Raw genomic sequence first — 14656 nt, forward strand, 5'->3', positions numbered from 1 at the left:
CACACACACTATCACCATTACACACATACCACCACCATCATTATGCACCCACCCACACATACTCACTACCACCCTCACACACACAGAGACAAGGAACAGGATAACAGGACAGATTCTGAGCTTATGATGCATTAAAGACGACACGGGTCCCATTCTCCGGCTCCTGAACTGACTAACTCAACCATGGTGATTAAGTGTGGAGACTCAGGGCCAGACTGCTTGAATCTGAGTCCAGACTCTCCTCCAGTATGGATATTTAATCTTTGGCAAGATACTAACCTTGCTGACTCTTTTTTTTTCCCTCGGTGTAAAAGTAAAATGTGTAAAAGGCCGAGAAAGAGAGTGGTGAGTTCAGAGGGTAGAGCCTCTGGCATGAGCAGTGATTGTCAAAGAGCCAAGTGTACAGTGTGCTTTTGCCAGGCTTTATGTCTCCCACCCTTACTATGTCATGTGGTGGGCTGTGACACCCACTGGGGCTGAGCCATTGAGGTATCTTTGAAGCATCTTTTGTCAGAACTTCAACCATTCCCGAATGTCCCAAGCAGCCAAAAGCCTAGAATGTCCACCCAAATCCCTCCAGGGAGAGCTAGGCACAGCTGCCAAAGTTTGTCAACTTGGAGACCCCAAATGTTTTCTTTTATTTAGAATCTCATAACGTTCTGTCATAAATGTTTTATAATTACCTCATGAATTATTCACCTGCAACTTAATAACCTTAAATTTTATGGGATTATGCTTTTATGGGAGAGAAACATTACCAGCCCGGGACCCAACTGTGAAGAGAAAGTGCTGACATAGACAATTTATTTCCACTTTGTGGCAGAGGAATTTTTTTTAACTATAAAATATAAAGTATTGATAAAAGCACAAATAAAAAAACTAAAAGAAGAGAGAAAATTCTTATGTTGCTCTTTTTAAAACACTTTATGTCAAAGCTGTACGTGTCATACTTACCATAATCCAATGTAGTTTGTGCCAACTTCTTTGGTGGAACCAAAGAACAATCCTTTGTTTCTCTTCATTACCCATTAGAGTTGGGTTTTCTTATATTTTCATCCTGAATTACTGAATTTTATTTCATCTATCCGTATTTACCGGTGACTTTTCATGTGTGCGTACCTAAGGAAGCCAGAAGAGGGGTTCAGATCTCCTGGAGCTGGACTTACAAGTGGTCGTGAGTTGCCTGAAGAAATGTCACAGTTGAAGTTTCATTTGTCAAGTTGGTACAAACCAGAGTCATCTGGGAAGAGGGACTCTCGATTGAGGAATTGCCTCCATCAGACTGGCCGGTGGCTTGTTTGTGGGAACTTTCTTTATTGGTAATTTATGTTGGAGGGCCCAAGCCCAGAGTACTCCCCCAGGGTATGTGAGCCTATGTTGTATAAGAAAGCAGGCAGGGGAAATAAGCCAGTAAGCTGCATTCCTCCAGAGTCCCTGCTGCAGCTTCCGCTTCAGGCTCCTGCCTTGAGTTCCTGTCTTGGCTTCCCTCTATGATGGACTGTAATCTGTAAGCTAAAATAAACCCTTTCCTCCCCAAGCTGCTTTTGGTCCATGTTTTGTCACAGGAGCAGAAGGCTTTCATCCACTGAGCCATCCTCTCAGCCCCCACACATGATTTTTAAGTTAGTACCTCTCTGACCATCTTGGATGGTTAGAGCATTTGCTTTGGAATCCTTGGTGATACTCCAGGACCCTGGGAGTATAGTTTATGGAAGCTGTGGCTGGAAGATTGGAGCCCAAGTTTTGGTTATCACTTAATTGATGCATATATTTAGTAATTCAATTAAATTCCCTCAGCCTGGTTTCTTGATAAAGGATGAGACAGGCTTTTATAAGAACAAGGTCTTTTACAAATTTTCCCAGCTGGCCCAATGCCACAGGGGTCGAATCTGAGGCCAGTGAAAAGATGAACATGGATCTCTAAGGAGAAAGCAGGGTCATCTCAGACAAAGTGAGATGGCAAAGCCGACACTTGCTTGAGTTCAAATCTTCTCTGGAGCAAGAAAGAAAACAGTGACCTCCCCCCACAAACCCCGTCCTTAAGTGCCAGGTGATTAATAGCTTCTATTATTCAGTCCTCTACGTAGCCAGAAGCATGGCACGACCCAGCACCAGTAAGGCTGAGGCAGATTATGAGTTTGAGGCCAGTTTTGACTATGAGACCATCTTCAAAACCCAAACAAACAACAGAACAGAAAATGTTTTATTGAAATGATGGAGTTTGCATGCTCCTTTAGGAACCAAAACTGGTACAAAGGCAATAGATTCAACGGAATTAATTCAAACCTTCCACATTGCAGATGGAAAAAACTGAGGTCCAGTGAGGAGAACATGACCTGATTCTCCAGCGGGGCTGGCAGCAGATGCTCGGGAAATGGCTTGATTCTTCGATGACTAAAGCTGAGCATCTGTTTAAACATAAAGTCCAAGAGACATGCTGCCAGTAGGGGTCCCTGGATCAGAAAGAGGGACCACCAGTGAACATGGGTGTCAGGGGTGTTTTGCATGGGTGAGACTCGAGTCATTCATTCCAGCCAAAGCCAGGCCCCAGAGGCACTGCTTCTGCCCGCCTCACAGTCTGCCTCGCCTTCTAATAACATTTTATTACAATTCTCTGGCTTCTGATTCATTTTCCTGACTGCTTTCTTTCTTATTGCTTTTCTGGCCCCACAATGAGGACAGCGAGTACCTTAACGAATGCAGCGAACAGTTGGGTGCAACTCATTTGGCCTAAATGGTTCTCTGTCCTCTGCCTAATGATGCTTTGGGGGATGTTTCCCTTGCCTTTCTGAGTGGATGACGGATGCTGATGGCTGCTGGTGTCTGAGAACATGAGCAGTGTCACAAACTTAGGACATGACCGATAAGATGGTGGGTCTGGTTTAGCAGAGGGTCCGGTCCCCCTGCCAGCTAAGGACAGAGAGTTCACATTTGTTAAAGGTCTGTGGTGTGCCAAGCACTTTCCTTAGCGTCTTCTCTCTGGGTCCCAGAGTGCTCTGTGCCTTTCTTCTAATAGCCAGACTCGCTCAAATCTGTTTCCCCAGGGTGGAATTGTCCTATTCTGCTTCTTTCTCACCGTGCTGTTCTCGGTCTCTCAATGAGAGATTCACTTTGTTCTTTCCTGCTCCAGGGGAAATCTGAACTCAAGCCAGAGCTGACTTCTTTGCCAGCTTGAAATGAGCCCACTTCCTAGCCAGAGCTTCCTGATGGCCGACTGGACACAAGCTCTTGTTAAGTTCATTTGGAACGGTGCTGATGCTCCATGAGGTATTCCTGTTCAGGTGGCATCACCCCTACTCCCATTTTACAGGAGACCGAGGCAAGGCTCAGGAGACTTCACCCAAACCCCATTTACATGCAGTCAACGTGTGTAAGACTCCATGAGTTGAGAGACCACACTTTCACACTTAACCGGCCCTATTACCCACTTTTAGGAGCGGTGTCCCTCATTTCCAGGACCTTCTGCATTTCAGCTCATGGCTCACATTCAGAAGATGGACTGGTTGCAGGCAGGCTCACGAGGGAGTTACACATCGAGTCTGCTCTCCATTTTAGGATTCTTGCTCTGAGCTGCGAGGCGGCCTTGGCTACGCACCGGTGTATAAAGCAGAGTCTGAAGAATGGTCATCATTAGGAGGTGAGATAATTAAGGAGCTCCCCTATAAAATGCTGCAGTGTCCCCCAGACCAGCCAAGGCAGACCTGAAATTAGAGACCCAGTTATTTGGTTGTTGTTGGTGGGGTTCAGTTCACTCATGGAGCTAGAACTAACTAATGATGACAGGAGGCAACAGGGAGAAGGCAAACAAGCAAACAAACAAAAAACCTTGTATATAGGAGCCATTGAAGAAAAAGAGTAAAAATAGGTGACACCCCCAGGGTCAGCCAAGGATGGACATACTTCAGTGGGACATCGGGGAGGGGCGGTTAGTTTGGTGAGTATGGACAAGGGTAGCTTCGGTGGGAGGCTTAGTTTCTTTTTATGCTGATGTAATAAAATACTTTGACAAAATCGAATTAAGGGAAAATGGGCGTATCCAGGCTCACATTTCAAGGGTGGAGTCCACCATGGCGTGGACGGCAGGGCAGCATGAGAGTGACCACAGTGCCTCCATAGTCAGGAGGTATGAGCAGTGGATACATGCATGTTGGCACTTACTACCTTCCCCTACACTTATACAATCTATGATCCCACCCATGGTTCACACAGATTTTCCTGTATCAATTAATATAATCAAGGCATTCCTTCCCAGGCAAGCTCAGAGGGCCATCTCTGAGGTGATTCTAGAATCTGTCAAGTTGGCAGTCCTCACCATCATGGGGATAAATATACTCTCTGAAAATAGATAAACATTTTTATATGTACATTTTAATTTTTTGAAATAATTAAGTCAGAATTTTATATGCCATGATTTGATCACATTTGACCCTCCTCCAACTTTTCCCAGCTCTAACCCCTTTCTACCATCCAACTTAGTGTCTATCATCATCATCATCATCATCATCATCATCATCATCATCATCATCATCCATTAAGTCCTCTTTGTGATGCCTACATATTCTTGGAAAAGTGACCCTCCGCTGGTGTGTGGTTGACTTCCCAGAAGCCACAGATTCATTCTTTTCTAATAGCTATCAGTTACCAATAGCTCCTCAGCTAGAGCCGGGAGTGTCCATCTCCCATCTCCATGCTGGGATTGGGTCTGACTTGAACTTGCTCAGGTCTTGGGCCTGCTGTCCCAAGTTGTTGTGAGCTCCTGTGTGCAACTGCCCTGACAAGGGCAGAAAACAGTTTCCTTGTGGTCATCCCCTTTCTCTGGATCTCCAAATATTTCTGCACCATCTTCGGCAATGAACTCCGAGCCTTGTGAGGAAAGAGCGGACCTTGACGTCTCATTTAGGGCTGAGCATTCCACAGTCTCTCATTCTCCGCACCTTGGCCAGTTGTGCAGCTCCGTGTTACCTAGTGCCTACTGCAAATAGAAGCTTTTCTGATGCAGGTTGAGACATGCACTCATCTATGGCTGTAACAGCAAATCATTAGGAGTCAGTTTAATACTGGGTTGATTTAGCTGAATAATGATAGTGGCTTCTCCCCGAGGGCCTATGGTCTCTTTAGCCACAGGTTCTTGACTCTGATAACTTCGTTGGGTATGGGTTTTATCTTGTGGGGTGGGCTTTAAATTCAATCAAGAAGTGGTTGTTTATTCCTGTGACGTTGGTGTCACTGTTACACAAGTTGGCGTATCTTGCCAGGACAGTCATTATTGTAGTTCTCAAATAATTAGTAAAAAAATAAAAAAAAAAAAAATAAAGGGACTTTCTGACATCTTTGTACAATAATATCATGCATCTCAGACATTTTACCCTCCTCCCTCACTATTCCCTCTTGATCCATCTCCCCTGCTCTGGTCATGTTCTTTCTCCCAAAGTCCAGTTTCTACCTTCAAGTCATATTTATATAGGCATTCCACATATGAGAGAAAATTATATTTCAGTTTTATTGGGAAGAAGGTATATAGTGGGGCTTGGTTCAGTGAATAAACAGTTGCCATACAAGCAGGAAGACCAGAGTTTCATGTGGGATCCCCAGAACCCACATGAAACCTGGATGGCGGTATTGACCTGTCTTAATCCCAGCGCTTCACTCAGGAGATGGATATGTTAGACCCCAGCAAGCTGATCAGGTAGATTAGCCAAACATGTGAGCTCTGGGGTTCAGTGAGAGACTCCCACCTCAAAAATAAAATAGAGAGAAATTGAGGAAGACATCTGTTGTTAACTTCTGTCCTCCANGTATGTATCCACACACTTCATACATGCAAAAACGAAAAGGATACCATGATAAGAGTCTACATAGTAATATCCTGTGCCAATGTGTTGAAAGATACTTCCCACTTTCTCTTCTATGAGGTTCAGTGTGATTGGTTTTACATTGAGGTCTTTGATACATTTGAACTTGAGTTTTGTGCATGGTGATAGATATGTATCTATTTGCATTCTTCTACATGTGATATCCAGTTATACCAGCATCATTTGTTGAATATACTTTCTTTTTCCATTTTATAGTTTTAGTTTCTTTGTCAAAAATCAGGTGTTTGTAAGTGTGTGAATTGATATCCAGGTCTCCAGTCAATTCCATTGGTCCTCCTGCCTGTTTTTATGCCAATACCAGACTGTTTTCATTACTGTAGCTCTATAGTAGAGTTTGAAGTTCAGAAGTTCCTTTATTGTACAGGATTGTTTTGGATATCCTGAGTTTTTGTTTGTTTGTTTTTCCATATGAAGTTGAGTGTTGCTCTTTTGAGATCTGTCAAGAATTTTTCTGGGATTTTGATGGGCATTGCATTGAAACTGTAGATTGCTTTCAGTAAAATTGCCATTTTTATTGTGTTAATTCTACCTACCCAAGGGCATGAGAGATCTTTCCATTTTTTTGGTGTCTTCTTCAATTTCTTTCTTAAAAATTTTAAAGTTCTCATCATACAGGTCTTTTACTTATTTATTTAGAGTTACCCCTATGTAACCCCAGTAGCACAGACAATGAGAGCAACAATTAAATGGAACCTCCTGAAACCAAGAAGCTTCTGTAAAACAAAGGACATGGTCAACAAGACAAAATGGCAGCCTACAGAATGGGAAAAGATTTTCACCAATCCCACATTGGACAGAAGACTGATCTCGAAAATATACAAAGAACTCAAGAAACTTGATATCAAGAGAACAAATAAGCCAATAAAAATGGGGTACAGACATAAACAGACAACTCTCAACAGATGCATCTAAAATAGCTGAAAGACACTCAAGGAAATGTTCAACATCCTTACTCATCAGAGAAATGCAAATCAAAACAACTCTGAGATTCCATCTTACACCTGTAAGAATGGCCAAGATCAAAAATACTGATGACAACTTATGTTGGAGAGGATGTGGAGTAAGGGGAATGCTCCTCTATTGCTGGTGGGAGTATAAATTTGTACAGCTGGTTTGGATATCAGTATGTCAATTTCTCAGAAAATTAGGAAATAATCTACCTCATGATCTACCAATACCACTGTTGGGCATATACCCAAAGGATCCACAATCATAAACACAAGGACATGTGCTCAACTATGTTCATTGCAGCATTATTTGTAATAGACAGAACCTGGAAACTACCTAGATGCCCCAACCAAAGAGTGAATAAAGAAAATATCATACATTTACACATTAGAGTACTACACAGCAGTAAAAATAATGACATCTTGAAATTTGCAGACAATTGGATGGATCTAGAAAAAAACCATATTGAGGTAGGTAACACAGAGCCAGAAAGACAAATATAATATGTACTTACTCATAACTGACATTAGACAAAAAACAAAGAAAAGCAAGCCTACAATTCACAACCCTAGAGAACCTAGACAACAAAGAGGACATACATAGATCTACATAGGAAGGAGAAAAAGACAAGACAAGATCTCCTGAGTAAAATAAGAGCATGGGGGTCACAGGAGAGAGTTGAAGAGGAGGGGGAGGAAAGGAGAGGAACAGAGAAAAATGTATAGCTCAATAAAAACAATAAAAAGAGTCTACATGGTGAATTCCATATTCATTGAGAGACCCTGTCTCAAAAGAAAAGGTTTTCTGTTTCGACTGTTTTCCGTGGGTGCAAGCATGACACACGTATTCTCTCCTCTCTCTCTCTCTCTCTCTCTCTCTCTCTCTCTCTCTCTCTCTCTCTCTCTCTCTCTCTCTTTCTCTCTCAGAAGCTGTACAGACTCCCCGACTCCTACCGATCCTTTTTCAACTTTCTTGTCCCACAGTCTTTGAGAGTGTTGAATACAGGAATGTAAGTTACTCATGCCTTTTTCTCTTCCTATAGTGCACCCCTTATACCTTCAGGGACGATTGTGAACTCCTCCTAAGTCTGGGATCTGCCTGTGTTCTCATACTGTGAGGTCCACAGTTGGGCAGTCTTTCTCTTGATCGCCTACTCAATAAAATTTTTTGCATCCCCACTTTGCTTTCTGTGTTCTTCCTGTGGGGGACAAGATTTCTGGCATCTGGACTATAAAATTAAGCTGTGTTTTGTACCATCATTGAATTCATATAGTTCTGAGTATACTTCCTTGAATAGGAAGACTTTACCTGTCCACCCACACATACGAAGCATGTATTTTTGCTTTCCTTGCATTTTAAGCCCCTTCATTTTGTTTCTATCATTCTAAAACCACAGTGAGCGTGTCTCCTTATCATATCTCAACTTCAGCTTCTATATCTTTGGACTGTGGCTATGTATGAGGCAGGATCTTGCTGATTAGCCTAGGCTAGCCCAGAGTTCACTTTGCAGTGTAGAATGACTTAGAACTCACGATCCCTCTTTCTCTGCCTCCTTAGTCCAGAGCTTACCAGGCTGGGCTACACCATCCAGGTTTCAGCTTTGACTTCTAACTAGCAAAAGAAGAAAGTCATCCAATACAAATGACCAAATTCCCAGCATTGTTTGAGTTATTGTCCTATTGCTGTGAAGGGACCCTGTGACCATGGCAATTCTTATAAAGAAAAACATTTAATTGAGACTAGTTTGCAGTTTCAGAGGTATAGTCCATTTTCTTCATGGTGGGGAGGGAGCATGGCAGCCTGCAGGAAGACAAGGTGCTGGAGAAGGAGCTGGGAGTTCTACATGTGGATCCACAGACAGCTGGAGGAGAGAAAGCCACTGGATTTGTTTTGGGCTCCTGAAACCCCAAAGCCCACCCGCAGTGACACACTTCCTCCAACAATGCTACACCAACTCCATTAAGGACACACCTCCTAATTCCCCTCAATTAATGCTCCTTCCTAAGGACCAAGCATTCAAATATATGAGCCTGTGGGGGCCAATCCTATTCTAACCACCACAGGTACACTTTCTCTGTATGTAAAATTTCATGTAAATTGTCTCATTTAAACACACACGATGACCTACGATGTAGGGATTGTAAAAGAAACAGGCTCAGCAAAGGGTAGTAATTGGCTCAGGCTTCACAGCTTCACAACTAAAAAGCAGTAGTTGAAAATCAAGCCCATGTCAGGGAGTTCCAGGATTACACTCTTTTCTTTGCTGTATGGTATCTTTTCCTATGTATCGGTGGTCAGATACAGTGCCTTCCTGGATGTCTGCCCTTAGCAGTGGTCTTTAGAAATTACAGTTTTTATGACAGAGAGATTCTTGTCATTGTGTGTTTTGGAAATTCTCCAATTTGAGCTATCTCCCAGGTTTTAAAAATACTGGCACACACACACACACACACACACACACACACACACACACACACACACACACACAGGATCTGGGCGTTGGTAGCACATGCCTTTAATGCCAGCACTCGAGACCAACCTGGTCTACAAGAGCTAGTTCCAGAACAGGCTACAAAGCCACACAGAGAAACCCTGTCTCGGAAAAACAAACCAAACCAAACCAAACAAAACAAAAACCCAAAAAACAAATAAACAAAAAACAAAAAAATCCCAAATACTGGCACTCAAAGACCTCTTACTCTCCCCCACTCCTCCCCCACCTGGAGGCTCATTGACTCACTCTGGGCTGCTTAACACTCCTACCTCAGGAGAGAATGAAGCTAATACCTTTACAGGAAGTGAAACAGCCTTCTTTGCAAAAGGCCCTGAGCTGCATTTTGAAGCATCTAGGAAGCCCTTTAAGTAAGATGCAATTTTAAAAGCAGACCTGTGGGCATCCTTCCAGCTTTCTGCAGCTCATTAGCAGCCCCTAGTGGCTCAGGCCTGAAAATGCAATTGGGTCATGCATCCTGGTTTTTGGTTTTGGTTTTGTTTTCTTTTCCAGGCTGTCTTAAAAACTATGCTATGGGTCCAGATGCCCAGTCAACATTTTGCTTTCGTGATTGGTCCAGAAAAACAAAGTAGTGGGGTTCAAAATTCTGGACATTGTGGAGATGTTAAAATAGGGTGCACAAGACAGCATGTGAAGTCAGGAGATACAGTAACCTAGTAATTTTTTTTTTTTCACCATTCAGGAGGCAAAATAGTTCCTGCCTGTGAAAGTAGATATAAGAGTTAAATGCATTTTTTTACACAGCACCCAGTAAAAGCTAAGCCAGTGATTTGACTCACAACACTAACCGTAGAGAGATCCTACCCCCATCTCAGGTGCCACATCTCCCTGCCTCATGCAGCAATTGATTTATTGAAGCAAAGCCAACATGCTGAAGGCCATGGGCCAAGAATGCCTATCTAAGGATTAAAATATGGAGAAGACACGGTTAGCAAGGCTTCACTGTAAACCACAGTCCCTAGACCTCTTGCCAAGAACATACTGACTCTTGGGAGCCATGAGTCAGAGCCACAAATCAATTAATTTTCCTCAGAAGGAATGGTCATGAATACATGGCTGTATTGAACCCTGAGTTTTTAAATCCCACTGACTCCCATTTACTGGAAATCAGAGCCACTGGTGCTGGCTGGGTCGCCAGTCCTGTTGGTCAACACCGCCTCTCTTTTTTTTTTTTTTTTTTTTTTTGGTTTCTTCAGTCTTCACACCACACACACCTCCTGGCCCTCTCTTTACTGGCCTCATTTCTCTGACTTGATGAGTAGGTTGGGGAGATGTGCGATGGCCAGATGAACCTTCTGCATGTCTCAGTGACTGAAGATCTCAGCTGCAGTTGAGTGACAGGTGTCATCTCGAGGTTGTTGGTGCTGCGTGACAGGTGTCATCTCAAGGTTGTAGGTGCCGTGTGACAGGCGCCATCTCCAGGTTGTTGGTGTGGGCTTAGCCATGCATTCTGATTGGGGTTTTGTTCTTACAACAAACTTTGAAAAGAAAGGGCTTAATTTTTTATTGATTTTATTGAATTTACATTTTTCTCTGCTCCCCTTCTTGCCTCTCTGCTCCCCTTCTTGCCTCTCTGCTCCCCTTCTACCCTCTCCCACGGTCCCCATACTCCCAATTTACTCAGGAGATCTTGTCTTTTTCTATTTCCCATGTAGATTAGATCCATGTATGTCTCTCTTAGGGTACTCATTGTTGCCTTGGTTCCCTGGGATTGTGATTTGTAGGCTGATTTTCTTTGCTTTATGTTTAAAAGCCATTTATGAGAGAGTACATACGATGATTGTCTTTCTGGGTTACCTCACTCAATATGATGTTCTCTAGCTCCATCCATTTGCCTGCAAATTTCAAGATGTCATTATTTTTTACTGCTGTGTAGTACTCTAGTGTGTAAATGTACCACATTTTCCTTATCCATTCTTCAGTCCAGGGGCATTTAGGTTGTTTCCAAATTCTGGCTATGACAAACAAAGCTGCTATGAACATAGTTGAGCACATGTGGTATGATTGAGCATTTTTTGGATATATACCAAAAAGTGGTATTTCTGGGTCTTGAGAAAGTTTGTTTGATAATTTTCTGAGAAATCACCACACTGATATCCAAAGGGGCTGTACCATCTTGCACTCCCATCAGCAATGCAGAAGTGTTCCCTTTATCCCACAACCTCTCCAGCATAAGTTGTCATTAGTGTTTTTGGTCTTGGCCATTCTTATGGTGTAATATGGAATCTCAGAGTTGTTTTAATTTGCATTTCTCTGATGACTAAGGATGCTGAACATTTCTTTAAGTGTCTTTCAGCCATTTTAGATTCCTCTGTTGAGAGTTCTCTGTTTAGGTCTGTGCTCTACTTTTTTATTGTATTATTTGTTCTTTTGATAACCAATTTCTTGAGTTCTTTGTATATTTTGGAGGTCATACCTCTGTCTGATGTGGGGTTGGTGAAGATCTTCCCGTTCTGTAGGCTGTCATTTTGTCTTGTTGACCATGGAAAGGACTTAATTTTGGAGGTTCTTCGGGATGGTTGCTTCTTGGTAGCCATGGGAAGGCATGAAAGACAATCTATTTCAAGCTTCAGTGTGTCCCAGCATCACCTGCATAGTAGTTGGAATGAGTAATGTCTACCAGTCTTAGTTGTTTGGACACTGGTCCCCAGTTGGTGGCATCATCTGGTGAGGCTGTAGAACCTTTAGAGGATGGACCATCCCTCCCCATTTCTCCCCTGTCTGGACTCTGACATTTGTTAATCTACATTTTCCCTTGTGGCTCTCTCTATTTTGGACAGTCCACTGAGGTGGAACCTCTACTCGTTACTCCTTGCATATAGATAATTTTGTTTTTTCTATTCCAAGGCTCAGCCATGCCACTGTGTATCTGACTCCCTAAATCTTGCTTATGTACAATATTTAGTTCTTCTACATATGCTACACTGTATTCCTTTGGACAAGGACACCACTTACTGCTGCAGCTAGTGGTCTTTAGTTTCAGATTTAGGAACCACAGACAATGGCATTGCCCCCAGCAAGGTGGATGCCTTGCAGGATCAGGTTCTAAAGTGTGTTGAGTGTGCTTGGCCTTTAGAGAGGCAGCCAGCAGAGTGTGACCAAGTCAAGCAGGGTAAGGGAGATTTAGAGTTGCCACCCAGGCCTGTAGGCTGTCGGGGGTGGGGGGGAGCTGCTTCAATTCTGGTCCTCTTTTCTCATTCATAAATGGTGGCCAGTTGTGTTACTTTCTGAGCACTGCTGTTCAGGGGAAATGAAGTCGTGTATATATTGCTAAAGGGCCTGGCACTAGGGGAGTGGAGCACAGATGAAAACAGCCCTGGATTTTAGCTCTTTCTCGGGAAGGAACGGTACGCTACTGTCTAGTGGGTAGGTTAAACAGACCGGGAGAAACGCTCTCAGCAGGGCAGACAGCTGTTCCTGGACTTCACAACATTTCCTAGAGGAAGCACCAGAGCAAGAAGTGACCCCTAGTGACCCCTAGTGAAAGGGAACAAGGAGTCCCAGTTTCCGGTGCCAGGCAGTAGGCCAAGCAGTAAAGTCATTTAGAGCAGGTCAGTGTGCAGAATTCCTCTGCGGTCTCTACTCACATTCGCCCTCCAGGTTCCTGCCTTGACTTCCTGCCCCGACTTTGCTCAGGGATGGAGTGTGACCTGAGACTTGTATGTGGAAATAAACCCTCTCTTCCTCAAGTTGCTTTGGGCCATGCTGTTTTATCACAGCAATAGTAACCCTAACTAAGACACATATACACATAAATGAAAGAAAATCTCTTAAAATCTTATAATTTTAACTTTTTAAAATGTGATTTCTAGTGTTTTTACGTTTAACATGTAATGAAATAAAGCAATGCTAAGTGTGATGAAGAATTCTCTCTGCTATAGTGATGGTTTGTTTCCTAGACCCCTAGGGTCTGTCTAATCCTCAACAGTATCAGCTAAGGGGATGAGAAAGCTCCAGAGAGCGCTAGGGACACAGGCACCAGGCAAGGTTACTGCAGCACCCCAGAAGGACAGCATGCTCTTGTTTCATCAGCTAGGGGATGACTCATCATCTAAGCCTGCTGACCCTGGGTCCTGCCTTGCCTCTGTTTCCAGCGTAGCAGCTTTGCCCCAGGCTGTAGTAGCTTTGGTCCATATGGAGACAGGGTGCAGATTACAGCTCCCTCACTCCTTAGCAAATCAGCCACAAGCCAGTTTCACCCAAATACATTTAAACTTTGCGTGGAATGAACTGACCATGCAAATTACTTCTGTCCCATGTTCTGGGAAATTAAGAGAAAAAGAAAGAGTCCCGGCTGCAAATGCACAAAAGTATTTCTGTTGAAATGGAAACACGGAGACACATCTCAAGAGCTACCTTTCTTCTCTCATTAGCTAAGTGATTGAAGATCCCCCTGCTCTGGGCCCAAGGCTTTGCTCCTGGGCCAAGTAAGACTGCCTCCCTTTATCCGCCTCTTGCTCCAGAGAGGATCTTGGGTTTTTAGACCAGTGGATGAGTGCTGGACGCTCCTCCAAGGATTGCCGGGTGTGTCAGCATCTGAGAGAGAGTGCAAGTTACATCCATGCTGGCTTCTCTATAAGCATACAAACCAACAACAGTGGTGTGCTACGGAGAGACCACATGCGTGTGTGCGTGTGTGTGTGTGTGTGTGTGCATTCCCACACATGTGTGTGCACAAAGCTATCCTTTAGTCTCCACTGGGAGTTGGTTCTTGGTGTTTCTTGAATACAAATATCCATAAATGCCCAAAGCTCATGTATAAAATAATGCAGTGTTGACACATAAGCCACATTCATCTTCCCCTAAGTTCTGAGCCATCTCTATGAGACCAATTAAACGTCAGTGCTACTGGGTAGTAATTATACTGTGTTATTGAGAGGGGCTCTAATTTCATTTCTGCTGTGGTAATAAAAATAGATGGAAAAAGGACTTCTGTGAGAAAGGGTTCTTTCTGTTCACAGTTCCAGATTGCAGTCCACTTTGGTGAAAAAAAATCAAGGAAAGACCTCCAAACAGCTAGGCACAGCACATGCTCAGTCAAGAGCAGAGAGAAAGCAATACACACACGATCATTTGTTTCCTTGTGCTCGGCCTGGTTTTCTACTCTAACACAGTTCAGGGTTCCCTGCCTAAGGAATGGTGCCACCCACAATGGACCATGTCTAGCCAACATAAATTGATAAGAAAATAGCCCATAATCATGCTCACAGATCAAGGCAATGTAGACAATCCCTAATTGAGATGCTTCCCATTCGATTCTAGGTTGTGTCAAGCTGACAATTTAAGCAAATCTTCACATGAAGTAATGACAAGGAAATATATA

At 43.3% G+C, this 14656-nt stretch overlaps 1 long non-coding RNA gene across 1 annotated transcript in view; it reads left to right on the plus strand.

Annotated features, from left to right (window-relative positions):
- Positions 1–14656, plus strand: part of LOC126510890 (uncharacterized) — an 82680-nt gene that overhangs the window by 20187 nt on the left and 47837 nt on the right. The gene's annotated exons all lie outside the window — the stretch shown is intronic.

The sequence above is a fragment of the Alexandromys fortis genome, unplaced genomic scaffold, assembly GCF_014885135.2.
Source record: "Alexandromys fortis isolate MF-2015 unplaced genomic scaffold, M_Fortis_MF-2015_v1.1 scaffold_103, whole genome shotgun sequence".
Classification (NCBI taxonomy): Eukaryota; Metazoa; Chordata; class Mammalia; order Rodentia; family Cricetidae; genus Alexandromys; species Alexandromys fortis.